Source organism: Lucilia sericata, unplaced genomic scaffold (genome assembly GCF_015586225.1).
Source record: "Lucilia sericata isolate MDLA Ls3-8-SP2 unplaced genomic scaffold, ASM1558622v1 Contig000137F_arrow, whole genome shotgun sequence".
In the NCBI taxonomy this organism is placed as follows: Eukaryota; Metazoa; Arthropoda; class Insecta; order Diptera; family Calliphoridae; genus Lucilia; species Lucilia sericata.
Window position 1 is genome coordinate 16,803 of NW_023994169.1, and position 27,326 is coordinate 44,128.

At 34.1% G+C, this 27,326-nt stretch overlaps 1 protein-coding gene and 1 pseudogene across 2 annotated transcripts in view; both read right to left on the minus strand.

The window, feature by feature from the left end:
- Positions 1 to 1,350: 1,350 nt before the first annotated feature.
- The window catches only part of LOC119601032 (plasma membrane calcium-transporting ATPase 1), a 554,548-nt gene continuing 528,572 nt past the window's right edge, over positions 1,351 to 27,326 (minus strand). Inside the window, exons 17-22 of one of the 2 annotated variants that reach the window (XR_005231173.1) lie at positions 10,107 to 10,403; positions 9,954 to 9,992; positions 9,517 to 9,573; positions 9,288 to 9,313; positions 8,782 to 9,005; positions 1,351 to 1,518 (exon numbers count right to left, since the gene is read on the minus strand). The gene's annotated coding sequence lies outside the window, so the exon portion shown is untranslated. Of the gene's footprint in view, positions 1,519 to 1,706; positions 9,006 to 9,287; positions 9,314 to 9,516; positions 9,574 to 9,953; positions 9,993 to 10,106; positions 10,404 to 27,326 lie in introns of those variants that run through there. The other variant, XR_005231172.1, reaches the window with a different exon arrangement.
- On the minus strand, positions 21,324 to 22,727 carry LOC119601031 (annotated as a pseudogene).

The window sequence follows — 27,326 nt, forward strand, 5'->3', positions numbered from 1 at the left end:
TGGTGGCAAAGGGGAAACTGCAGCAAGGCCCGCTCTAGCTAAAAAAACCTGCTGCTGCTACTAAAAAAAGAGTAGTTAAGAGGGCTGCTCCTACCCAGAAAGTTGCCTCTAAAGCTAAGTTAAAACCATGGATGCGGCCCTCTCTTCAAAGCCTCGTGCTGCTGCTAAGGACAAGGACGTTGCCACCAAACCTGGCTCGAAAGTACAAAAGGGTACCTCAAAGGTTAGGGCTGTAGCTTTGCTATAAGGCTTAGACAAATATTATCAACAAACGTATATTTCCGCAGACCTAAGACCTTCAAATTCTACCCAAGGATATTTATACCAGCCAGAAATCGCATTGACGCTTAAATATCATCAATTACATCGATGGTCAAAAGGAGGCTTTTGTTCCTTTGTTTCTTTTTAATAGAAATATAGACGTAAACCAAAAAATATGTAAATACGTTCCTAAATGCATTAAGTTTTCTGAATTAGTAAGATCTGTAACAGAAAATAGTGTATAGAACGTTATATTTAAAATATTGCAGTTTTGCGCTATTAATGCATTTATGAACGTATAGGAACGTAGGTTTGAATTTAAAATTAATGTAAAAATAATTACATCTGCTGCGAAATAAACAATTTTTCAAATAAATATAAAACAATACGTTTATTTTTATTGGTTGCTGATATTAATAATTTCGGTCACCATAACCGAATTGTTTTTTAAAATAAGTAGGTATAATGACTACTCAATCAATGACTTCAATCGATAATTCGGTAGTAACAACTTTCATGTGTTCTAAAAATATAGATTTAACAAATGAAATATTCGGTAATTGCAACCAATTTATGTGGTAGTTGTTGTAACCGACCAAATTCGATTGGAAACAAATTCGGTTGCTACAACAAATCTGTTTTCTCTGTGTAAGGATTCAGAATATATATACTTTATGGGGTCGGAAAATTATATTTTGGAAATTACAAACGGAATGATAAACTTATATATACCCTTCTCACGAAGGTGAAGGGTATAAAAAAATATATGAAAAGAATTAAATTGCTGAAAATTTATTGGAAGGGCACCATATTGGCAACCGAGGTTTCTCGGTCCCTAATGACCAAAATGTCGGTCTTTTTGTATTTCTTTTGGCTATTGAAGAAGGTGGAGCCCGTAGCCATTGTCTAAGTAATAATAAAAAAAATATGTTTTTCATTGGTGAACTGTTTAATTTTTTTGTTAAAAAAAAATTGAACAAATTTTTAAATCTTAAAACTAAACTAAAGTAGATTTAAAACTACATTAAAGTAGACTTTAAAGCTAAATAAAAGAAAACTTAAAACTAAATAAAATCCAAATTAAACTAAGCCAACACCAAGCCACGCCATCGCCAGCTCCACTCAACGGGGGACTTCGTTGGCAGATTAGCACCAACAATCCGGTGGTGCTTCAGGTACCGGGTTTTCGACTGGAAAATTTACTTTTACCTCGAACGACATGACGAACTAGACTGGTTAATTCCTTTTAGGTAATTTCTATAAAAAGAAAAAAAAAAGTTAAAAAAAAAACAGATATTAGTTTAGACTTCAAATATATATATATATATTTTGGTATAAATTAATGAATACAAAAAAACCTAAACAGAAATGAAATAAAAAAAAACTATAGTAAAATATAAATTATTTAAAAGGTTTTTTTTTAAGTTTTTATATTTTCTACTTACCGAAACACCGAACGAGAACAGATAACGGACAGACTGAAAACTTACGCTACCGTTCTTCCAAATGTTATGTAATGACCCGATAGTCCAGATCACAAATATGGAGAGCTTCTAAGTGTATAAGGTAAGTGATTGGGGTGAAATTATTGTGAGTGGGTAGGGTTAGTTAGGGGCAACTAAAATTAACAGGTTGCTACGGTTGTAGGTTAAGGGCTCTGGGAGGGAAATAACATATTGGCAACTCCATCTGTCAATAATGAGTATTCTTGATTAGTAATGGAATGATTTAGTTGAATGTTTGGTGTATTCGTTTTATGAATGTTTTTCTCACTTCGGGTCCCTTTCAATTTAAATATTTCTGTTTTTCTGTCAACTTAAACGTAATGCTGGTATTTTATAGAATTTTTGTATCCAGGAAAAGTGGCAGTGTCGGCAAGAACCACCCCATCCGGCGATCCTCAGCTCGGCATACGCCATAATACCAGCGCCGCCGACATTTGGCAACACCAACCCGCAACAGATGTTTCGGCATTTGTTTTGTTATCAATTTTCATAATCCTGGCCAGTATAAAATGGCGCCCAACGTGGGGCCCGAAGTGAGTACGTCCATACTTGTTAGTGTTATGTTTTTGCCTAAGTAGTGTAAGTCCCGTTCACGTCAAATAAGAGTCTGTAACGCGTTGCGACATCTTCTTGGCAAAAACATATATTTTTGTTAGCTTTATTGTTAGAGTCTTAAGCATTAAGTACATTAGGAGTATGGTTAATCGCCTAATATATAAAGCCAACAAAAAGTTTCATTAAATTCAATAGCCCAAGTAAATTTCATTTGTTATTTTCTACTTGTATTTAAGATGTATAAGTCTTATATCTATTAAATTCTCAGGTGGATTAGATATAATAGCGATACATTCTTAAATCCAAGTACATATAAAATTTCTAATCCCAGAGTCTTAATTAGTTTTATGTTAAGTGGCTGATTTAACTGCTCAAGGGAGAAGAAAATTAAAATTTTGTTTAAATAGTTTTTGCTTACAGACTTAGGACTAGTCCTGGAAAAAGGGAAGAAATAATATTTCAGTTTTCAGTCGCAGTACTTAAGTTTGTCCATATAGTAAATTTCAATCTGTAAAGGCCGTTAGGAAATACCAAAGTTTACAACTAAATTATACTTAAAAATTTAAATTATACTTAAAAGGGAAGAAATAATATTTCAGTTTTCAGTCGCAGTACTTAAGTTTGTCCATATAGTAAATTTCAATCTGTAAAGGCCGTTAGGAAATACCAAAGTTTACAACTAAATTATACTTAACTTTACATAGATCAAGAATAATCGACAATTGTTTTATAAACCTACTCACTCACGCTATGATTGAACCCCAATCACTTATGTATAGAAGTTTATAATACATTTTGAAATAGTTAATATTTGAAGATAGTTCGGTATTTGTGTCAGTTCCGTTAGTACTGAAAATCTTTAGTTCCTTTTATTAATCGCTGTGGTTATTATTTGGTATATTATATTTTATGTTTTTTTTTTTTTTTTTTTGAATTTTCGTTATAAATATTTTTTTTTGTTATCTTCGGCGGTATTTCAAAGGAAGGTAATAATTTGTCACGTTTTTCCTAATAATTTGAATTTTCGTTGAGTTTTTGGTGGATTATGGTTGTAACTCGTTCCAGTAGTAGAATTTCAAGTAATTTACCAACCAGCAGCAACATGGCAACTACTGAAGCAGGTGTAACTCGTACTACAGACGCTCTTACTGCAGGTGGGCCTACCACAACAGCCACGTCAACAGCACCAGTATTGCCTCACGAGGTCTCTATTAGTTCAGATGACACGAATTCCACGATTAGGTCGCCAGAATACAGTACAGTAGCCTTACAGCTCAAAACGTTCGCCGCGAAGTCCGAAAGAGTCTGTCCAACCAGCGGAATCAAAGTGCCAACATACAGGAAGTGGTCAACGCTTCTATCGGTCTTTCCCAGGCGCAATTTATGAGGCAGGTAGATAATAAAATCAACGATGATTTAATGGAAATTAAGCGGGCATTGGGTATAAACCACCAGCAACAACAAGATGTCCCAGCAAGTTTATATCCGACTGTGCCATTGCAGGAGGCTCAGGGAGGAGGTCCGGAATTCTTAACCGGCGCAGTGACACAAACAAACCCATTACTTCCAGTGACTAGGAGTTTAGTGGCACCTATGATCTCGCAAGTATCATATCCTCACGGTAATATAGGCGGAAGAGAAGTGACAGCCGTCACGTATACCCAACCACAGCCAGTTATAGCTCACCACCTCCACCACCCTTATTTCCAGCACCACATTATATGGCTAGTGATATACCGCGGAGGGATCAGACAGATTTTCCAGAGCCTAATCTAAACCAGACGAGATATTTTGAACAACAGGCAATGAATCAGACTCCGATCAATCCCCCGAGGGTTGGTCAACATCAACAACAAGCCTACAACCAACAACAACAAGGGTATAGCTACAATCAACCAACACTACAACATCAAAATAGCTTTGGACCAGCTCCTAATTATGCTTGGCCAGTGTCAAATGGGATGGAAAATCATCAGTGAGTGAATTTGTTTAAGTGGGGTATAAAGTTTGATGGTACCAGTAAGTCCATGAATGCTCAAGAGTTTATCTTTCGAGTAAACGAGCTTAGAAAAGATTATAACTGCTCGGACATGGATATTTTACGCCATTTCCATAACTTACTGGAAGGTCCGGCTTTAGCCTGGTATTGGAACCATCGCAAATTGGCGCAAATTAACTCTTGGTGGGACCTGGAAAGTGCTATTTTGTCCCAATATCAGCGTTTTGAGAATGAGTTTCAGGTACAAATGCAAATACTCAATCGCCGCCAGTTACCTCATGAGTCATTTGAGGAGTTTTACAATGTCATTCTCAAGCTACGTCATCTGCAAAAGTTTCCGTACGATGAGAGATCGTTAATTGATATCATGAGGGGTAACCTTAAACCAGCTTTGGCCCAGTTGATGTTTCCCATCCGAATAAATAGCCTAACCGAGTTTTGTCACGAGGTCAAGAGAGCAGAGAACTTGTTGGCTAACCAGAAGCAAAGTTATCAAAAGCGTCCGAATTTCGCAAGGGTCAATGAAATTGAGGTTACACCAGAAGAAAAGGAGGTGGTGCTTATTCTGGAAGTGGACGCAATGCAAAGTGGTTGGTCATGGTTTTTTTTTTGATTGTCCTTCGTCCACGCGTAGAATTTTGGTTACAGTGTCCTAGATGTCAGGGAAACCGGTCCCGGAACCCGTCTCGAACTGGGAGGCGAGGTCAACGGAAGTTTAGGCCCAGTTAGTCAAAGATCTACGGCAACGAGTGAAGAGAGAGAGCAAGTTAAAATTTTGAAAAGGGTTGAAGCAAAGGTAGAGGCAAGTCCTGAGACTCGGCTCAGAGAGATAAAACCTCTCAGGCAAGATCGAGAATTTTCGGTAACGTTTCGAATAGGATAAAGAAAGTACGCGAAAGGTATAAGCGAAGAAAAAGTCTTAGGCGGGAAATTTCGGCCGCGTCGTTAATAGAGGGTGATGATTCTCGTTTTTATACTAGGATTTCTATAAATCGTCAGGAAATCGAGGGATTGTTGGACAGCGGTGCAACGGTTACGTGCCTAGGCCGTAATTGTATGAGTTTCATACAGAAGACCGGTCTAACAATCCACGATTTTCATACCAATATAAAAACGGCGGATGGAACAGAACACCCTATAGTCGGTAGTGTGGAAGTCAACGTTGTGTTTCTTTTAGTCCCTACTCTGAGTCGCGAGTTATTCTTGGAAGTCTCACGACGAATGGTATTAATATTTGCGAAGATGAAGAAGAGACGATGCGATGTTCCCCTGCTATACAAAGAAGGGCCTTGGTAAAACGCATTTAGAACGCATGCAATAGACACCCGTTATGCAATTCCAGTGAAAGATAGATATTACCCTGTGCAAAAGTTGATGTATGCGGAGTTGGATAGAATGCTGGACTTAGGTGTTATTGAGCTTAGCGAAAGTCCATGGAGTCATCCGGTTACTCTCGTACGAAGGGGCGAGAAGAATCGGTTATGCCTGGACGCGCGTAAACTCAATGCGCTGACAGTCAAGGATGCATATCCATTGCCGCACATTGAAGGTTTGCTCAGTCGATTTGGAGATACAATCTATTTTTCGAGTGTCGACTTAAAAGACGCGTTCTGGCAGATACCACTAGAGTCATCTAGTAGGGAAAAAACTGCTTTTACGGTACCCGGTACCTGGACGACCACTTTATCGATTTACTGTCATGCCTTTTGGGTTGTGTAATGCAGCTCAAAAGTTATGTCGGTTAATGGATAAAGTGATCCCCGCGGCACTTCGTGAAAGAGTTTTCATGTACTTAGATGACCTATTGATAGTATATCCAGCATTCGAGACACATCTGGAATTGTTGAAGCGGGTATCTATTTGTCTAGCAGATGCAAGTTTAACCATCAATGTTGCTAAATCCAAATTTTGTTTTAAGGAGTTAAAATATCTTGGGTATATTGTTGGTGGCGGCAAATTAAAACCGGACCCGGCCAAAGTGGAAACGATTACTCGTTTTGCATACCCTAAGACAGCAAGACAGGTGAGGAGCTTCATGGGAGCAACAGGCTGGTATAGGAAATTTATACCAGACTATGCAACCATTACGGCTCCAATCTTTGAAACGCTGAAGATGGGTAAACAATTCAAGTTTACCGTTGCTTTTAGTTGCAGTTGTCTTGGCGATTAAGAAGTTTAGGGCCTATATAGAATTGATGCCATTTACGGTGATCACGGATCACAGCAGTCTTAAATGGCTAATGTCACATCGGGGTCTAACTGGTCGATTGGCGATGTGGAGTCTACATTTACAGGCGTACGATTTCGAAATTGAACATAGGCAGGGGAAGGAAAATGTAGTACCCGATACCCTATCGCGTTATGATATGGACGAAATCTCACTAAACGTATCTAAACTTGTAGATTTAAATTCGGAAGCATTTCAGTCGGAAGATTATCTAAGCTTAATTGATAAGGTCTAGAAGAATTCGGAGCAATTACCCGATTTGAAAGTGGTCGACGGTTTTGTCTACAAACGGACCAGGCATTATGACGGTGTAGCCCTTAGTGAAGATTTCGAGTGGAAGTTGTGGGTACCTTCAGAGTTAACCCAAAATATAATTAAAGCGTATCATGATTCCCCACAAGCGTCGCATGGAGGCGTCGGTATGGCTCTGTATAGAGTGAAGGAGTATTTTTATTGGCCCAATCAAAATGTTCAAGTAAGAAATTTTGTAAGAGTGTGTCAAATCTGCAAGGAATCGAAACCCGCGAATTCTACGCTCAGACCACCAATGGGATCCGAAGTACAGTCAGAACGACCTTTCCAACGCATTTTCATAGATTTTCTTGGTCCGTACCCACGGTGGAAAAACGGAAATGTTTATATTTTTATCGTTTTAGATCATTTAACTAAGTTTGTTTTTTTGAAAGCCTTGCCTAAAGCCAGCACCAAGAATATGGTGATATTTTTAATCACGGAGGTTTTCCATATATTTTGAACTCCGGAAACAATCGTTTCGGACAATGGAAAGCAGTTCGTAAGTAAAGAATTTGCGGATATGATAGGGAATTTCGGTGTCAGACATGTTAGAACTGCAACTCACTCACCGCAGGCTAATGCGTCCGAGCGCGTCAATCAGTCCATTTTAGCAGCAGGAAGGCCATACAGAATAGGACAAGCATTTGTCCGAAATTGAGTTTTCCTTAAGGTCTTCATTGCAGTCGTCCATCGGAGTTACGCCATATTTTGCCTTAATCGGAATGAATATGATTGGCCATGGCAGCGTTTATCAGTTGGCTCGTAAGCTCAAAGTGCTAAACGATCCCGAGATGAATATCATCCCGAACGCGGCTAGAATGGATCTGATACGAAGAAAAATTCGGGAAAATCTACATAAGGCCTACACTCGTAACGAAAAATCTTATAATACGCGGTGTTGACAAGTTAAATTTGTTCCCGGTCAGGAAGTCTACCGAAGTAGCTTCCAACAAAGCGATTTTAAGAATAATTTTAATGCTAAATTTGCCCGAATTCGTAAAAGTTTAATAAACCAAACAAAATTTTCATTTGTTTTCTAAATTTTCCTTATATTTTTTAGAGGTCGAGGATATTCAGGGTAAATCGTTAGGAGTTTTTCACGCCAAAGATTTGAAGCAATAGCTTCAATATCTTTGGTGGTTCTAGTCCTAACATTTCTTCCTGAATATCTACCGGTTGACAGCGTCTAGTAGTCGTCCAATTCGTACCTAATTGTGTACCTATCTTTAAATCTGTATTGTCGAGTCTTTATATTAATCTTAGTCTTTTCTTTATTGGCAGGGAATTTCTGTTTGGCATAGCTGTTGATATATCCTAGGCAGTACCGAGTTCTGTACATATCGTTCATTTATATCGTAGTCCGGTGAGATCCATAGCTACTTTGGAATGAGTAATTATTTGTTGGATCGACTTAAAGCCAACGTTTCTTAGCTGGTTACATGTGTAACCGGTCATTACCCTATTAGTAGGTGCAACCCCATCAAAGCCTTCTGGTACCGTGTCATCAAAAGCGTAAGGGTTGTTAGTCACCTAGGGTAATAACACAATTCTGAGTCCGATCTTACAGCGAGCCGATACCAAAGTAAACAATTGGGACAATATAAGTTGGAAGACCAACAAGTAGTTGTTCATTCCGTAAACAGATTGTCACTGGCTGGGAAATAAATGATCGATAGTACAGATACGTCAGTTTTGGTTGGGATATAGTTCGTAACTATTCTAAACACAATTCTTTTGAGTTCAGTGGCAATAACAAGGAGTTTAGGACCTTGTTTCATAATTTTCTAAACTTTGTCTTGTTATTACCACCGAATTCTGCGCTAATATTGGAAATGAATCTATGAAGTCCGACTTAAACTAGCTGTCTGATTACCTTGACTTATATTCTAATATATGTAGTATACATATAAATTAAATATTTTTATTTACTTTACACTCACTCGGATTTTCTACTTCATCGCCTCATTTGCCTCTCACGATCTTGTTGTTGTAATCTGAAATAAAAACGAAAGACTTTAGTATAGGTTCAAATAAATAATTAGAATTATAATTATTTCATTATAAATAGTTGCCAATTCCCATGGATTTCACCGATGTTGGCATCTCACTGGTGTTCTAGTCCTTTCGGTTCGTCCTTCTCAAGGGCACTTGAATTCCAAAGAACCTGTAGGGAAAAGAAACATTAGTTTTTGTATTTTTTTTAAGTTGATAATAAAATTTTCTAAAAGAATCGTGTCTATGAATTGTTTAAAAGAAAATTTTTATTAAGAGTTTCTTTTAGAAAGTTTTATGCTCAAACAACCCTATATATGTGAGCTAGTAGCTAGTTTTTGTTTAAAGTGAAAATGTCAAGGGGCACTTCTCGCCAAAGATCTAAGGCTTCAGCCTGAAATCTTTAGTGGTTTTGGTCCTTGTCATTTTCATCTATTTTTATCAGAAGACTTACCTGAGTCATCATAATGTCCGGGTCTTCTATGTCAGTTTCCCAAAGTTTGGATGGATAATTTGTAAAAGGAAGCATTAGTAATTTAGTTTTTTTTTGTTGAATGTAATTACAAGGGGTATTTCCCGCCAAAGTCTGTAGAGTTTACTCTATGAGTTTTGGTGGACTTAGTCCTTGTATTACAATGAATAGGATGTAACACTATAATTAATATAATTTTTTTCAAACTTACGACTCCTAAACGGAAGCTAAGGCCTGTTGGAAGTTTAAGGTCCTTTTGAATTTTAATCTGAAAATATAGTAAATTAAAATAGAATTAGTAAAATTATAAAAAAAAGGAATCACAAAAAAATATAAAAAGAATTAAATAAAAATCTAAAAAATAAATTTAATAAATTTAGAAAAAAAACATATAAAAACATTTATATAAAAAAAAATCGAAAAAAAATTTTTGGAGAAAATTGAAAAAAAACTGAATTAATTTTTTTTTATTTTGTAAATATTTTCAGAATTTTTCATTGAATTTCGTACATTTTAACTTTTATTTCCACTGTCACTAAAATTTCACTGATACATTTATCCGCCACTGTATTTTAAAAAAAATAGTTTTATTTCACAAATTCGCATATTTTTGTTGACCTTCAATGAATTAAATAAATTTTTACTTACCATAATTCCACCAAAATCTGCAGCATCCTCCGTCTTTTTCTGGAAAGAAAATATAAAAAAGAATAAATTAATATAATGCAATAAATTTTTATTAAAATTTTTAAATAAAAATAAATAAATTCAAAAATAAATATCTCATTAATAAATACTTACCCTTGTTGACCACCACCATTGAAAAATATTAATAAATGAGTATTTTTGGCATTCTCTCTCCTCCCCTTTCAATTCATTCAGAGTCCGACGGCGACACAGAGTCGCACTTTTGTTCATGACTGAGTAAGGGTTGCCATAGGGTTTTTTGTTGGGAATAAAAAAAATACCCACGATCCCAAAAAATTTTTTTAAATTAGGGATGTTCATAATTTCAGGCCGCAAATTTTTCCACCCCATTCTGCATCCATAAATGGATTACAGAATGGTACGGTTTGTCGTGTGCACCCTGTAGTTTAGCTACAAAAAAAAGAAAAAAGAAGAAGCAGGGTAAACAGGTGGCAACTAAATAGAAATGGAAATTTTTCTTCAGGAAGAAGAGGAAGAAAGTAAACAAAAACAAAACAACTATGAAACAATATGAAAAGAATTAAATTGCTGAAAATTTATTGGAAGGGCACCATATTGGCAACCGAGGTTTCTCGGTCCCTAATGACCAAAATGTCGGTCTTTTTTATTTCTTTTGGCTATTGAAGAAGGTGGAGCCCGTGGCCATCGTCTAAGTAATAATAAAAAAAAATCAGTTTTTCATTCTTTTTTTGTTAATTTCATTAATTTTTTTGTTAAAGAAAAAAAATTTTAACAAATTTTTAAATCTTAAAACTAAACTAATGTAGATTTAAAACTACATTAAAGTAGACTTTAAAGCTAAATAAAAGAAAACTTAAAACTAAATAAAATCCAAATTAAACTAAGCCAACACCAAGCCACGCCATCGCCAGCTCCACTCAACGGGGGACTTCGTTGGCAGATATCAAATATTTGACGTTTTTTATCAAATATTTGTTGGCTGTAATGTGAACACAAATTATTTTTGAAGAGCAAACAAAATATCAGCTGTTCTTCGTGAAACATTTTTATTTGTCAACCTACAAATATTTTCTTAATGTGAAAACAATGTGAACACCAAACATGAAACATTTTTGTTAAACGTTAAAGAAACTATTTAATAATATTTTTTACGATTTAATAGAAATTTTTGCCTAAGAACAAAAAATTAAATACATTTTTATTTCACAATGTGCTTAAAATGAGTATTTCTATTTTGACGTTTTGTTTGAAGAAACAAAGTCAAACACAATTCAGTACAAATAGTAAAAGTTTGTTTGCCCGGTGTTCACATTACAACAAATAATTTCGTAAAGCAATTGACGGATAAAACAGTAAAAAAACAAGATTTTGTTTGCAGGCAAAGAGGAACATAACAACAAGAACAGCTAATGCGCAACCAAACCAAAAATATATGTGTTTATATTTACTAAAAAGCTATATTATTGAATAATAACTTCTATATATTCTAAAATTTCATTTAATATTGTTTTTCATCAAAATTGTACAACAAAAAAATACAAATTACATTTCAATACCTTGTGCAAGTGGAAAAGAGATAGATAGACTTGCACAAGGTATTGAAATTACATTTCAATACCTTGTGCAAGTGGAAAAGAGATAGATGGTGGATCTTTACTGTCATGTTGTTGCTATTTAGTATAGTCAATGTAGCGAAAAACCTTGGTTGTTTGGAACGGTTTATAGCGATTTCAAAAAAATCGCTATAAGCCCGGAAGTAACCAAATTATAAATAATTTTCATTAAATTACATATCTATAAAATTGAAAATTAGAGAGAATTGTTTATTATTAATATGTTTTTATATCCATTACTATAATAAATAATTGTTTAAATAAATTAAGTAATAAATTAATTAAATAATTTCTCAATTAATTGCTAAACTATAGACTAGATTATAACCTATAGACTAGACTATAAACAATACTATAAACTAGAGTATAGACAAGACTATAGACTAAACTATAGCTTGACTATAGACTAGACCAGCGGTTCCCCCGGTTTTTACTTCGCGGACCCCTTGAGGAATTTATTTAAATTCGCGGACCCCCATACATATTTTGATATCTTATTGTTCTAAATATGTAATTGTTCATCCGAAAATTGTCATAGTCCATAAATCCCAAGGTCAAACAGATGTAGATATGTCATTTCTATAAAATATTCCCGTACATTGAGAATAATTAATATTTCAGCGAAGTTTCAATTGCCTGTTTTTGAAGATAGAATGACTTCATTGTTGAAATGTTAACATGATGTTTAATTTTATGATCGTGAGATCTTTCACGTTCATTTTTCTTTAAGGTAACGAAAAGGTTTCTTCATCAAATATCGTCGACATGTGCTTAAAGAGTCACGTTGCAAATTTTTTTTGCGATTGCAGACGGGTAATCTGAGTATGTTAGCTAATTTTTCGGGAAAATAATATAAGAAAGTTGAACTTCTTCGATATTGTTGCGGAATGCGTTTATCCGCATAATATATGACTTGAACTCTTTGCGAAAGTACTGTGAATTTTACTGCATGGTTTTGACTATTTATGCATTTTCTGGTGTTAATTTAATAATATTGGTAGACAAAATCAAGTTAAAATATGTGTATCACGTCGGAATGGAATATTTATATTTAAAATTACCAGGATTAACGTATTGAAGACGAATAAAGAGTCACCTCTGTTTCGGAAATATATTATTTTAGTCCTTCCAAATAAGAACACTTTTGTTTACAATTTGACAAACTTAAATCTGCGATAAGCTTGTCCTTGAATTATGAAATGTGGCCTAACTTCATACACCGAGATAACAGTATCTCTTATTTAATTGTAATTTGGGAACCGTTGGACTAGACTGCAAACTAGACTATAGATGCATATATTATGTAGTATAACTATATATAGTATGTTGTTACCAACCAATAAATAACAAAACAAACAACAAAAATAATAATTATCATTAATTTACGCAATTGCTTGAATTTCAATTAAATGTCACAACTTTGTCTCAGATTTATATTTTATAAAAAATAAAATAAAAGCAGTCATATAAGCGACTATTTACATTTTTGTATGAGGTGATAACACTCTTTTTCAGAAAATAAACAAAGAACAGCTGTCATTGACGCTGTTTGATCTTACATTTGGTTTGCAAGATCAAATAATTATTTTACCAAAATGACGTAAATTATTTGACTTTTGGTGTTCACATTGATGAAACAATGAGAAAATATTTATTTGCCAGCAAATCAATTTGTTTTATGAAAATCATCCGCATTGCTGTTTGTTAACATGAAATATTTTATGTTCAGATTCGACAAACAAAGTTTTTTCAATCGTGTTATATATTAATATTATACACTTTTATTATAAAAATTTAATTTTAAACCTAATAAAAATAGTTAAAATTAAAACAAATTGCCAAATTGTTTTTTTCTTGCATGAAAATATACGATATACTGTGGCTGCAAAACATGTGTGTGTTTGAACCATATTATATTTGCACTGTTTGATAAATCAATACCATCAAATATTTGTTCAAGTCTGAACATGAAATAAATATTGCATTTGTTTGACGCAACTTTATAAATATTTTATAACAAATATTTGAACCAAATATTTTACAGGTCTGAACGTAGCTTAAGTGTATAAGGTAAGTGATTGGGGTGAAATTATTGTGAGTGGGTAGGGTTAGTTAGGGGCAACTAAAATTAACAGGTTGCTACGGTTGTAGGTTTAGGCCTCTGGGAGGGAAATAACATATTGGCAACTCCATCTGTCAATAATGAGTATTCTTGGTTAGTAATGGAATGATTTAGTTGAATGTTTGGTGTATTCGTTTTATGAATGTTATGCTCACTTCGGGTCCCTTTCAATTTAAATATTTCTGTTTTTCTGTCAACTTAAACGTAATGCTGGTATTTTATAGAATTTTTGTACCCAGGAAAAGTGGCAGTGTCGGCAAGAACCACCCCATCCGGCGAGCCTCAGCCCGGCATACGCCATAATACCAGCGCCGCCGACATTTGGCAACACATGTTTCGGCATTTGTTTTGTTATCAATTTTCATAATCCTGGCCAGTATATTTTGGTCGGAGGAGTCAATTTTATGTGGACATTTGTTTTGATGCAATACATCAGAATCAACAATAAAATCGATTTTGAATTTTTGGTTAGTTAGGGCCGTTTGCGTTTCAGGTGACGATATATTCTGTGTCCTTATTAAATTCTAAGACGATCTAGCCATGTCTGTCAGTCTGTCTGTCCGTTGAAAGCACGATAGAGGCCGAACGGCAAGAGGTAGAGGATTGGTCGATAACTGACCCTACCCCTCATATAGGGTGCCCTTTAAAAAATGAATTTTATGGTCGTTATTGGCTAAAAAATATGAGTATGGCGATGAAATTTTGCGAGCCAAAATCTCTCTACCGGATTTTATGTGAATCGATCCCTAATTGACCCTACCGCATATAAAGTCCCCTTCAGAAAATGACTTTAACTCAAAATGCGAGAAATTTTATAAGGATCGATCCTACACTGACCCTACCCCCCATATAAGGTCCCCTTCAGAAAATGATTTTAAAACTCATTGCTGCCACAAAATAGCGAGTCCAGCGATGAAATTCGACATGAACAAGTTTTATGGGAACTGAAATCTTTCTACTGATTTTGATGAAGGTGGATCGATAACTAATTCTATAATATATAATATTCGGCATGGGCGAATATAACACTCTTACTTGTTATTTTTTATATTCACAGAGGAATTTTGTGTATTATTGCCAAAATACAATAAATAATTTATCTGTTTCTGATAAATAATTGCTTGAATTTCAATTGAAAATCGAAATACCTGGGAAGTGATACTATTTTTCCGAAAGGTGGATCCGAGTAGAACAAGAATATGTTTTTAAAAATTTGCCAAACACCTCCAAAATCTTGAGTTAAGGGTAAAAACCCGGTTTTTCGTACCTTTAAGTACTTATAAGCAGTGTTGCCATTTTAGCACTTTTAGTGCTAGATTTAACATTTTGCATCGTGTAAATGCATTGAAGTTTTTATATACTACACCACTAAAGTGGTGATTTATTGTGATGAAATGTGATTTATTTTTCATATTATTTAGTGAATAAAAAAATAATTTTTATTTTGATTAAAAAATAGTAAAATTTAAATATGAGATATTTACAATTTGGAAGAGTGAATTTATTTGAGATGAGTTAAAACAAAAAACTTTAGCAGAGATTACGGAAGAAAATAACATTTCCTTAATGTAACAAATTCTATTCTTTCAGATTCATACATATAGATATGTATTAATGAATTCCAAAGTTTAAAAGTCTGATTTTACTGGAGATACAAATTAGCAACAATATTTATGTATTTCAATATTTATTTAATCTAGAAATAAAAGTATTTTTTTAACAGTCGGACCGGTAATTTAACCCTACTGCAATACCTGTCCATTGGACAAGCTACTTGGAGACACTTCACTTCCCCTAGGACACATCAATAGCTAGTAAAGTAACTAGTAAAAGAGCTAGTAATGTGACTGACTCCCAAGAACCCATTTGGAGATTACCATCCATTGACTACTTTTGACTACCTCTTGAGAGTCTCATTGTAGACTGTAGAGTGACGATTGACTTCCTCGTAGGACAAGCCCATGTTAAAATGGTTTGTCACCTGGGTAGTCGGGTGGCTAGGGGCCACCATAAGTGGTATGTCAAGTGGTTAGTTCGGGACTGTCCCGTCGAACTGCTGGGTAATGTAGCGCTTGATTTTTCTGCATCGATTACTGTAAAAATATCCAAAGTCATGAGTAAATTTTTCAAGATATGGTAATTTTTAGCTCAAGAAGAATTTCCCAAATTTGTTGTGTAAACCACTTTTTGAGAACTATTTTTTTAATTTATTGCATATACGTGAAAATGTACTGATAAAAACTGCATTATGTTTTGTCTCTCAAATTATCTTATCCGTTATTCGTGCAGTAACAAAAATTGGTATTTATTAGTTTAGTTAATATACACTAATTTTGTTTATGTTTATTTTTATTTATTCTAATAAAATATGCATCATTTTTAAGTTCATTCTCTCTCAAACTTACATTGGAAAGTAATGAGTTAAAAAGCTAATAAAACCTCTTTTTATTAGTATTTTAACTCAATATATTAACACGGTGGTATTGGAGACAAGTACTTACCGCATCGCTTACAAATAGGGAGTTAAAGAAGTACTTGTTGAGGAAGATGTTTTGTTTTTAATAATATAAAGAGCCAGCGAGTATACGAATCAATGACTTCTGTTTGTTAGTCAAATATTCTACTCACTGCACCACTGCTTAGCTATTTTATTGCGCGTCAAATAATGGTTTTTACATAGAAATTTAATTTTCTTCTAAGTAATGCAAACGGTAAGTAGTTGTCATTGAAAAGAATGTTGTTTAGTAAGTACAAGTCATTTCCATATTTTTGCTGGGTTTATATACGAAATCTGTATTCACATTTTGTAATTGCTATTGTTTAAAAACAATCCAGTGTCCTTTTTAAAGGACTTCAAAGTTTTAAAGAAGTAAATGTTTCAAAAAAAAAAAAAATAAATAAATAAAAATTCTTCTACTGCTCAAACAATGCCAAATTTGTTGTCAAAAGAACAATAAGAGTTGGGAAATATTTTGTATTATTTTTATTTTATACTGTCAGGATAAGAAGATGTCGAAATGTTTTTTAAAATTTTTATCCTCTAATATCTATTTAGGTTTTCAGTTGAAGGCATTTTTGACTTATTTTGATCCTGACAGAATAAATCAAAAAGAGCACAAAGTATTTCCCAACTCTTCTTGTTATTTTGACATCAAATTTGCAAAGTAAGCAGAAGTATTTATAAATTTTTTCAAATTACTTTTACAAGGAAACAAGGATCACGAAATAAAATGAAAACAGTTTAGTACCATTTAATCTCTAGTTTTAGACTTATATCATCTGGTTCGTGTCTAATTTTGAGTGTCGGACGGTGTTATATGTATACTGTTTTCAGTATTTTTATCTTTTACACATGCGTGAAGATAACACAACTTTTTTTTATTTCAATAATTTCATACATTTTTTTTGTACATCCACAAAAATGGCATATGCATTAAGATAACACCTTAAATTTTTAAGAAAAGTGGATATACAATAAAATAGCTACTGAATAACTCGTAAACCACAAGAGATAGAAACCTGTGGATTGATTAGATCGATAGATCTTCAAATTTTACCCCAAAAAATTACCTTAACTCATTTTTTTGCATTTTGTGATATACGTGAAGATAACTCCGGTACGACTGTATATGCATAAGTTTAAGTTACCTGGAGAGATATGTGTGAATTTCATCAGCAAACATATTTTTATACCCTCCACCACTAGCAGTGGTGATGGAGGATATATATAAGTTTGTCATTCCGTGTGTAATACCAAAAAATATTCATCTGAGACCCAACAAAGTATATATATATTATGGGTCCTTATGAAATTCTGATTTAGCTATGTTCGTCTGTCTGTCTGGTTAAAACACGCTCACGTTCAGTGTTGCCAAAACCTAATTGCAAAAAAGTGCTACATTGTTTTTGAAAAAACATCCTAGAAAGTGCTAAAAATAAAGAAAACGAGTAAGAGTGTTATATTCGGCCGTGCCAAATCTTATATACCCACCATCAAATCATTGCCGAATAGGAATGATTCCATATAAATAAACTTTGATATTTAAGAATCGATGCTTTTGTATGAAAACAATTTTCTCATTTATTACATATATGTAGAATTTTACCATCATACATACCTACGTCGATATTAATATGAACATTAGGGTAATATTTTGAAGAGGGCCTGTAATGAGTCTCTTCCGAATTCAGTTCGGATAAGTTATGGCGCGATCCTCGTAAGATTTTGTAGGGTTAATTATGGACCGATCCACATAAAATTTGGTAGAGAGATTTTGGCTCGTATTAAACTTACTTCTGTGAAATTTCATCGCTATACTCGTATTTTTAAGCATTTTGTTGATAGGGACCTTATATGAAGGGTAGGGTCAATTATGGACCGATCCTTACAAAATTTTAACAAAGATATTAAGGTTCCTATAAAATATGTTCATGTCGAATTTCATCGCTATAGATGCTGCTTTTAGACAGTTATGAGCGTTAAAGTCATTTTCTGAAGGGGACCTTATATAAGGGGTAGGGTCAATTATGCATCAATCCTTACAAAATTAATCAAAGATATCAAGGTTCCTATAAAATATGTTCATGTCGAATTTAATCGCTATAGATGCTTCTTTTAGACATTTATGAGCCTTAAAATCATTTACTGAAGGGGGCCTTATGTGGGGGTAGGGTTAATTATGGACCGATCCTTATAAAATTTTACAAAGCGATTAAAGTTCCTATAAAATATGTTCATGTCGAATTTCATCGATACCCAGCAAAAAATAAACTTCCAAAGAACCGAAAAAGAAGTACAATTTACTCCATGAAAGTACTGAAAAAAACCTGAAGAAGTGATGATTTTAACACAGGCTTGTCATAGGAGGGATGTCCTTTTTATTTGATTCCAAATTCACTACTTCTGAAGTCATTCTCAAGAAGTAATTTTTATGCTCTTTTTTGAAAGTTATTCGGAAATGAAATTGTATTATTATCGAATACAACTAATTTGACTTAAATAATATTAACATTAATAAGGGTAATAGGTACATTGAAAACAGAAGCCCAAAAATAAAATTTTTTATCTCACAAAAATGTAAGAACAAAAAAAATATCTTCGGCATTGAAAAAATATAATTATTTTCGCTTCTTCGGAAGTCATTAAACATCACTTCCACAGAAGGTAAAAAAAATCACTAATTGCTACTTTTGAGGTGGTGATAACTGTTATTCTTTTGGAAGTACTTCGCTTTATTTTTGCTGGGTATATATATACTTCTTTTAGACAATTATAAGCGTTAAAGTAATTTTCTGAAGGGGACCTTATATGGGGGGTAGGGTCAATTATGGACCGATTCTTATAAAATTTTACAAAGCGATTTATGTTCCTATAAAATATGTTCATGTCGAATATCATTGCTATAGATGCTTCTTTTAGAGAGTTATGAGCGTTAAAGTCATTTTCTGAAGGAAACCTTATATAGGGATGGGGTCAGTTATGAACCGATCCTTATAAAATTTTACAAAACGATTAAGGTTCCTATAAAATACGTTTATGTCGAATTTCATCGATATATATATGCTTATTTTAGACAGTTATGAGCGTTAAAGTAATTTTTAGAAGGGGACCTTATATGGGGGGTAGGGTCAATTATGGATCGATCCTTATAAAATTTTACAAAGCGATTTAAGTTCCTATAAAATATGTGCATGTCGAATTTCATCGCTATAGATGATTCTTTTAGACAGTTATGAGCGCTAGTCATTTTCTGAAGGGGACCTTATATGGGGGCTAGGCGAAATCGTGGACCGATATTGCCCATTTTCAATACCAAACAAACTGCATCAATATAAAATATCTGTGCAAAATTTCAGCTCGCTTGCTACCTCCATTTGGACTCTATCGTGTTTTCAACAGACGGACGGACATGGCTAGATCGTCTTAGAATTTAATAAGCGTCCAGATTATATGTACTTTATGGGTCTTAGATGAATATTTCGATGTGTTACAAACGGAATGACAAAAACAATATACCCCCCATCTTTTTTTGTTGGTGGGTATAAAAATGCTAGAAAAAGTGCTGACAGAAATAAGGTTTTTTAATGTAAAATATTTAAATTTTTAAAATAAAATACATAAATAATATTTTTAGCTTAGCTTTATGGACCACTCCACTTATTATGGGTCGATTTTAATACAGAACAAAATGTTTATAATAACTTGTTTTAGAGTTTTTCGATTCTTATCCCAAAAAGAGGATTTTTTATATGGCTCCCCTAGAATTTTTCTAAAATAGCTTTATTTTTTCGTATTATTTAACTGCATACATAATGTTTTTACCTTAATACGCAAACTTACCAAATCCACTTATTATGGGATGATTTTAATACGGAATTATAAATGCTTATTCAATAATTTTTTTTTGAATTTTTTAGATCGGAAGGAAACAAAAAGATTCTGGAACTGCGACATTGCAACTAATAATATCGCCATTAATTCTCGAAACAGTTCTGTCGAAAAATATTGTGATTAAAAGGTTCCGATGTAATCATTTCTTTCAATATTTCCATTGTTACAAATATGTATTTACATTGGGATACTAGTACAGATTTTAAAAACAACTACTTTAAACTAGTAGAAGAATATCTCGAATTTATTGTAAGAAATTTTAATTATAGTTGACGGTTTCCAAAAATTGATCTCAATCTCAACAATTTGAATCATAAATCGCTGGAAAAAGATCAAGTTCTAAAGATCTATGTTCTCTAAAGCTTCTATAGAACTATATCTGTATAGCAAACTCGAACTTAAATCATTGATTGATTCCAGAAACATTCAATTGAACGAGTTTGTTTGGTTATGAATATTTTTGAAATTGAGTTTACAATTATAATGATATTTTTAATTAAAAGTCTAAAGGGAAGACACAAATAAAATCCTTTGTAAAGAATATCACAATTCATAAAATTTTTGGAAATGTATATTGAACATAAGATTTTAGTTTAGCTTTGTGCCATTTTCCATAGGAAGTGGGCCTTTTAAAATGTAACTAAAGCTCATTAAATACGAACCGATATTTCAACAGATAACCAGTAAACATTAATTTTTATGTTGTACATAATTACCCAGCAAAAACTCGGTAATGGGTTGTACTTACATAACCACTTACTTTTCAATGACTACTACTTACCGTCTGCATTACTTAAAAGTACTCTAGTAATGACTTTCTTATAATATACTTTACTTTATTTTCGGCTTTGTCATTTTGTTTGCACATTTCATTTAATTGCGTGTTAAGAATTATGTTTTACAAAAAAAAAAAATTCCACTTATATGTGAAAACCATTATTTGAAGCACAATAAAATAGCAAAGCAGTGGTGCAGTGAGTGGAACATTTGACTAACAAACCGAAGTCCCTGGTTCGTATTCTAGCTGGCACTTTTTATTATTAAAAAACAAAATAACATACTCAACAACTGTTCTGCAAGAGAAATTGCAAGTGCTTCTTAAACTCCCTCTTTGTAAGCGAGCGTGGAAGTACTTGCCTCCAAAGACATCACCGTGTTAAAATAATGACTTAAAATGCTAATGAAGAAGTAGTGAAAAGAGGTTTTATAAGCTTTTTAACTCATTACTGGAGGTTTTTCTTTTTTATTGTAGCGGTTACCTCTTCCGAATCTTGGGAATCTTTTTCATTGTAGACGTAAAATGTAGCATCTACACTTTCGTTTGTGGAATTTAGGCTTTCATTTGAGGTTCCTTCCGTCAACGTTGTCAGTGTTTCAGTAGAAGGTGTCAAATTGCCACTAGATTTTCGAGGTTTCATTTGGTCCTTAAGGAATAGTAACGATTTAAAATACGGCCAAGTAATATATGTTTCATATTGTTCCTTTGTTATGCCACCATCTCCTGATCTAGCAACTGGAATTTTTTTGCACTCAACTCGGAATTGATCGCGAATACTTTTCCATTTCTTTTTTAATAGCTCCTCTAAAGTAAACAAATAAAATATATGTAAAGACAGTAGCAATGTAAAATGATACGTATTTATAATTTTAGATATCTTGCTACTGGTGCATCCTTTTCCTCGTTAGCCAATATCTCAGCAGCTCCACTAGAGGTTTTTCTTTTTTATTGTAGCGGTTATATGTAAAGACAGCAATGTAAAATGATACGTATTTATAATTTTAGATATCTTGCTATTGGTGCGTCCTTTTCCTCGTTGGGTTATTCTTTCAGAATGGGGAGAACTACGGTTTCAGCTATTGTAAAGGAAACTGTGATAGCTCTGTGGGAAGAATTACAGAAAATACATATGTCTCAACCAACAAAAGAAACTACTGAACAGACAGCAGAACAATTTTTGAAGTTATGGAACTTTCCAAACTGTGCAGCCGCCATTGACGGGAAACACATCCGACTAAAATGTCCTGCGCATTCTGGATCAATGGAGGAGTGGCGGATGCTAATTGAAAATTTATAACAATTGAGGTTGGAGGCTACGGCAAACAAAGTGATGGTGGAACATTTAACTCATCGGAATTGTATCAACAATTGAAAACCAGGCAATTTATTGTACATGATAGAAGTCTCCCGGGATCAAATATAGTAATGCATTATATTTTTATTGGAGATGAAGCTTATCCACTACTCGACAATCTTTTGAGATCCTATGCACGAAGAGATTGTACAATTGAAAATGAATATTTCAACAGCCGACTTTCTTTTGCTGATGCAATAGTAAAAGCTATATGTGTTCTTCACAATACAATTACCGACCTTGATTCCATTGCAGAAACCGATGTATTTAACCATTCTAGAGTCCGAGAAAATTAATTAAATCCCGTCAATCAAACAAGAGGACTTGTGGTAAGGGATGCTTTCCGCGATTTTGTATGGTCAAATAAATTGTAAATAAATGGATTTATTAATTTATTTATTATTATCTACCAAAATTCTGTTGTGGTAGCATTTGTTGGCTTGGTCCCAAATTACAGGACACTTCCGATATTAACTTTTCAGAATCAATATCCATTTATTTTTTAGCGTTTTATTTTATAAATATAATTTTATTACAATTTTTTATTTGGAAAATTAAAGGAAAATTAAAAAGAACGTCAAAAAATTATTTGAAAAAAAATATAAATACAAAATAGTAGATATAAACAATCAAAAAATATAGGCTATAACATGCTACAAACCATTACACAACCTGCTTTGTAGCGCATCAAGCTTCGCTTTTACTCCGACATATTTTAAGCAAATACATAAGAAATAACAGGCAAAGCTTTGTAGCTATTGTAGTATTATGTATATTATATCAACGCTTCTAGCGCCCACTCTGACATCAGCCTTAGAATTTAATAAGGATCCAGAATGTATATACTTTTATGGGTCTACAACCAATATTTCAAAGTGTTACAAATGGAAAGACAAAATTGATGGTGGGTTTAAAAAGTAACTGTTTTATTTTTGTTTGTTTCTTTATTTTGATTTTTTTAGACTTTACATACAAAGTAAGTCATTAATGAAGTACTTAATGGTAATCATTGTAAGCAAAGATTTTGCTGGGAAATTAAGTTTATTAAGTGATTTTCAGAAGTAAAATTCCGTATAGTGATTTATATATATAAAATACACATTTATGTCGAATTTTATCCCGATAACTTTGATTGTCAATGTGCTTTTATGTAATTTTCGGAAATGGTCCTTATATGGGAGTTGTGACCAATTATGGATCGATCAGGAAAAAATTTCGTATAATGATTTATATACAAAAAAAAGAAAAAAAAAAACAAATCAAATTGTACTCCAATAGATTTATTAATAAATGAAATATGTGGGTTTAGGTGATTTTCGGAATTAGGAGCTATGACTAATTACGGGCCTCTCCGTAAAAATTTCATTGAGTAATTCATATGTATGTATGTATACAAAACATACATATTTGTGTTTCATCAAGATAGCTTTATTTGATAATAAAACATGTGCTTTTAAGTGATTTTTTTAAGTGGACCATATATGGGAGCTATTACCAATTATAGACCGATCCGGAAAAATGTTGGTAGAATGATTTATGTGCACACAAAACATATTCAAGTCGTACTTTATCCCGATAGCTTTATTATTCAAACAAATATATGCGTTTCAGTGATTTTCGGAAGTGCACCTTACATGGGAGCTGTGACCAATTACGAGCCTATCCGAAAAAAATTTCGTTGAGTGATTCATATATACACAAAACATATTTGTGATTACATTTGTGATTTTCGGAAGTGGGTCTTATGTGGGAGCTATGACCAATAATGGGCCGATTCAAAAAAAAAATTTGGTAGAATGATTTATATGTACACAAAACATATTCACCTCGAATTTTATCACAATACCCTTATTTTTCAATGAAATATGTGCCATTAGGTGAGTTTCGAAAATGAGCCTTATATGGGAGCTATGACCAATTGTGGACCGACTGAGATCTACGTTGGTAGTATTTCTGTTCATATTATATTTGCATGTACAAAATTTTGTGTTCATACCGATATATTTGAGGGAGTTATTAACGATTTCCTGGAATATACACATTTGTATGGGGGCTATGGGAAATATTGGATCAATTGTTATAAGTTTGGACATACTTGATCCCTGGCAGAAAAAAATAATGTGTGACAAAATTCATCGAAATATCATTGGTAGTTTCTGAAGAAACTACTTAAGAATTGGGAGAAAAACGTAAATTTTTCGAGGTAGTCTGAAATTATTACTCATAACTTTTTACTTCGTGAACCGATTCTAAATCGACTCAGAATATCATAAGGATCATGAATATATATTCTTTGTTGGGTTTCAGATGAATATTTCTTGATGTTACACACGGAATGACAAAGTTATATATATCACCACTGATGGTGGTTGAGGGTATAAAAACAACAAAAACGTCTATTTTGAAAAATAGGGGAAAATTAAGTGAGTTACAAGTAGGAGTGTTATATTCGGCTGTGCCGAATATCAAATCATTGACGAATAGGAATGATTCCATATAAATAAACTTTGATATTCAAGAATCGATGCTTTTGTTAGTATTAAAACAATTTTCTCATTTATTACATATATGTAGAATTTTACTATCATACATACGTCGATATTAATATGAACATTAGGGTAATATTTGGAAGGGGGCCTTTAATGAGTCTTTTCCGAATTCAGTTCAGATCAGTTATGGCGCGATCCTCGTCAAAGGGTTAATTATGGACCGATCCACATAAAATTTGGTAGAGAGATTTTGGCTCGTATAAAACTTACTTCTGTGAAATTTCATCGCTATATTCGTATTTTTAAGCAGGTAATGAGCGTTTAAATCATTTTTTTGATAGGGACCTTATATGAGGGGTAGGGTCAATTATGGACCGATCCTTACAGAATTTAAACAAAGATAGTAGGTTAGGTTAGTATGATAGGAGGATGTATACTACATCAAATCCGAAGAAATACACCTAGGCCACTATCGGGCCTGTTGTGCGCTCTAATTCGAGAAAAAAAAAATTGTTCACTGAATGTATTATTTTTCCATGTTTAGAAACTCAGTTTGCTGGACGTAATTCCTAAGAATCTTCCAATCGGTGTTGGTTAAGAATGTTATTTCTGGAATAACATCATTTCCAAGATACTTGGATCTAACTTCGACGAATGCCTGATAATGGCAAAGAAAGTGCTCCAGAGTTTCACTGTCCTCTCCATATGCACTACATTCGTCTGAATCCGCACGTCCAATTTTGTATAGATGTGCACGTAATCCTGTGTGTCCACTCAGAATATAACCTCAGACTTGCTCATTTTGAGGAGACTTCACGTCTTGCTCTCATCAGGGTCACCCCATAGAATCTTTGTGGTTCTACCCACCGTTTCATTATTCCAAGATTCCTTATGGGATTCTCTCATCCATATTTTTAATTCAGCTTTTGTTGCGTCGAATGGTTTTGCGTTTGTCAGGCTAACTACATCGAGATCCCTTCCCTTTAAAGCTATTACATTCGCCCTTTCGTTGCCGACTACTCCCGAGTGGCCTGGTACCCATATGATGTGAACCTTACCTCTGGGAGAGTATTCAGTTAAAGCTTTCTTACAATCCAACACGGTCTTAGATTTAATACTATCACCTGATATCGCACTAATTGCCTTCTGGCCATCGGTAAATTATTAAGCCCTGTGGGCGCCATATTTATTCTAATCCAATTTACACATTCCGTTATTGCTCGTACTTCTGCCTGGAAGCTTGTGTTATGATTAGGTAAACGGTGGTATATTTCTGTTTCTGGGTCTTCAATATAGAACCCCAGGCCCACTTTGTCCCCTAATTTAGAGCCATCCGTGTAACAACGGATTCCTACTGGTATTTGTTCTAATGTTCCGCTTGACCAAGACATTCTATCTGGGATTAGCGTTTCAAAGTTTCCGACATATTCTGTGTCTGGTATGCGATCAGGCACGTCCGATGAATGTGTAACCTTCCAATGTGTCCAGTATACATTGATGACGTGTCCTATAACCGTTTTTGGCCAGTTCGCCTAAAGTAAAGAGCCGTTCGGCTGTAAGCGCCGCCTCATATCTTATATATGTTTCAATGGGTGGAATATCTAGCAACGTTTCCAGAGCCTTGGTTGAAGTAGTAGACATGGCACCACTTATACCCAAGCAGCATGTACGCTGAACTCCCTGTTGTAGTTTGATATTACACTTTTTGTCCAAAGCAGTCCACCAGATTATTGAAGCATAAGCTAGAATTGGTCTAATTACACTTTTATAAAGCCAATTTGTCATAGTAGGACTAAGACCCCATTTCATGCCTATAGTTCTCCTACATATCGCCCAGGACCGATCTGCCTTGTTGATCCTATCCTCTATGTGGTGTCTCCATTTTAATTTCCGGTCGAGAATTACAACTAAGTACTTAACTTTGTCTTCTTGCCCAGGAAGCAAGGTTCAGTATACGTAGAAATTTTTGTCTTTCTTGTGAAAAGACAGATTTCCGTTTTTGCCGGGTTAAAATTGAGGCCTCTCGGTTGAGCCCAGCTCAAGGCCGTATTCAGAGCCACCTCAGCCCTTCTACACAAGTAATTTGGATCCTTTCCCTTTAAAAGTATTACGACATCGTCTGCATAGCAGACATTGGTAAGTCCTTTCCTGGTTAGGGTCCTTAGGAGACTATTAATCGTGGTAACCCAGAGTAAAGGTGACAAAATGCCACCCTGTGGTATACCGCGAAATACCTTTTTCCTGATAGTTATATCGAAACATCTCGCAGCTTATCCATCTGTTCCTTAGCATGTGGTTGATCCAGTTACGGAGCACCCGGTCAACATAAAACTGGTCTAGGGATTGGGATTGGAGAGTATCAGTGTGCACGTTATTGAAGGCGCCTTCGATGTCAATGCTTACCGCCAGTGTATACAGTTTGCTATCAAAGGATGCACCTATGTAGTGGACAACTTCGTTTAAAGCGGTTTCCACCGATCGTCCCTTTACATAAGCATGCTGCTTAAATTTTAGGTCTTTGTCGGGTATACTGCTTTTCACCATACTATCAACTATCCGTCCCAAAGTTTTAAGTATGAAGGACGTAAGACTTATCGGTCGATAA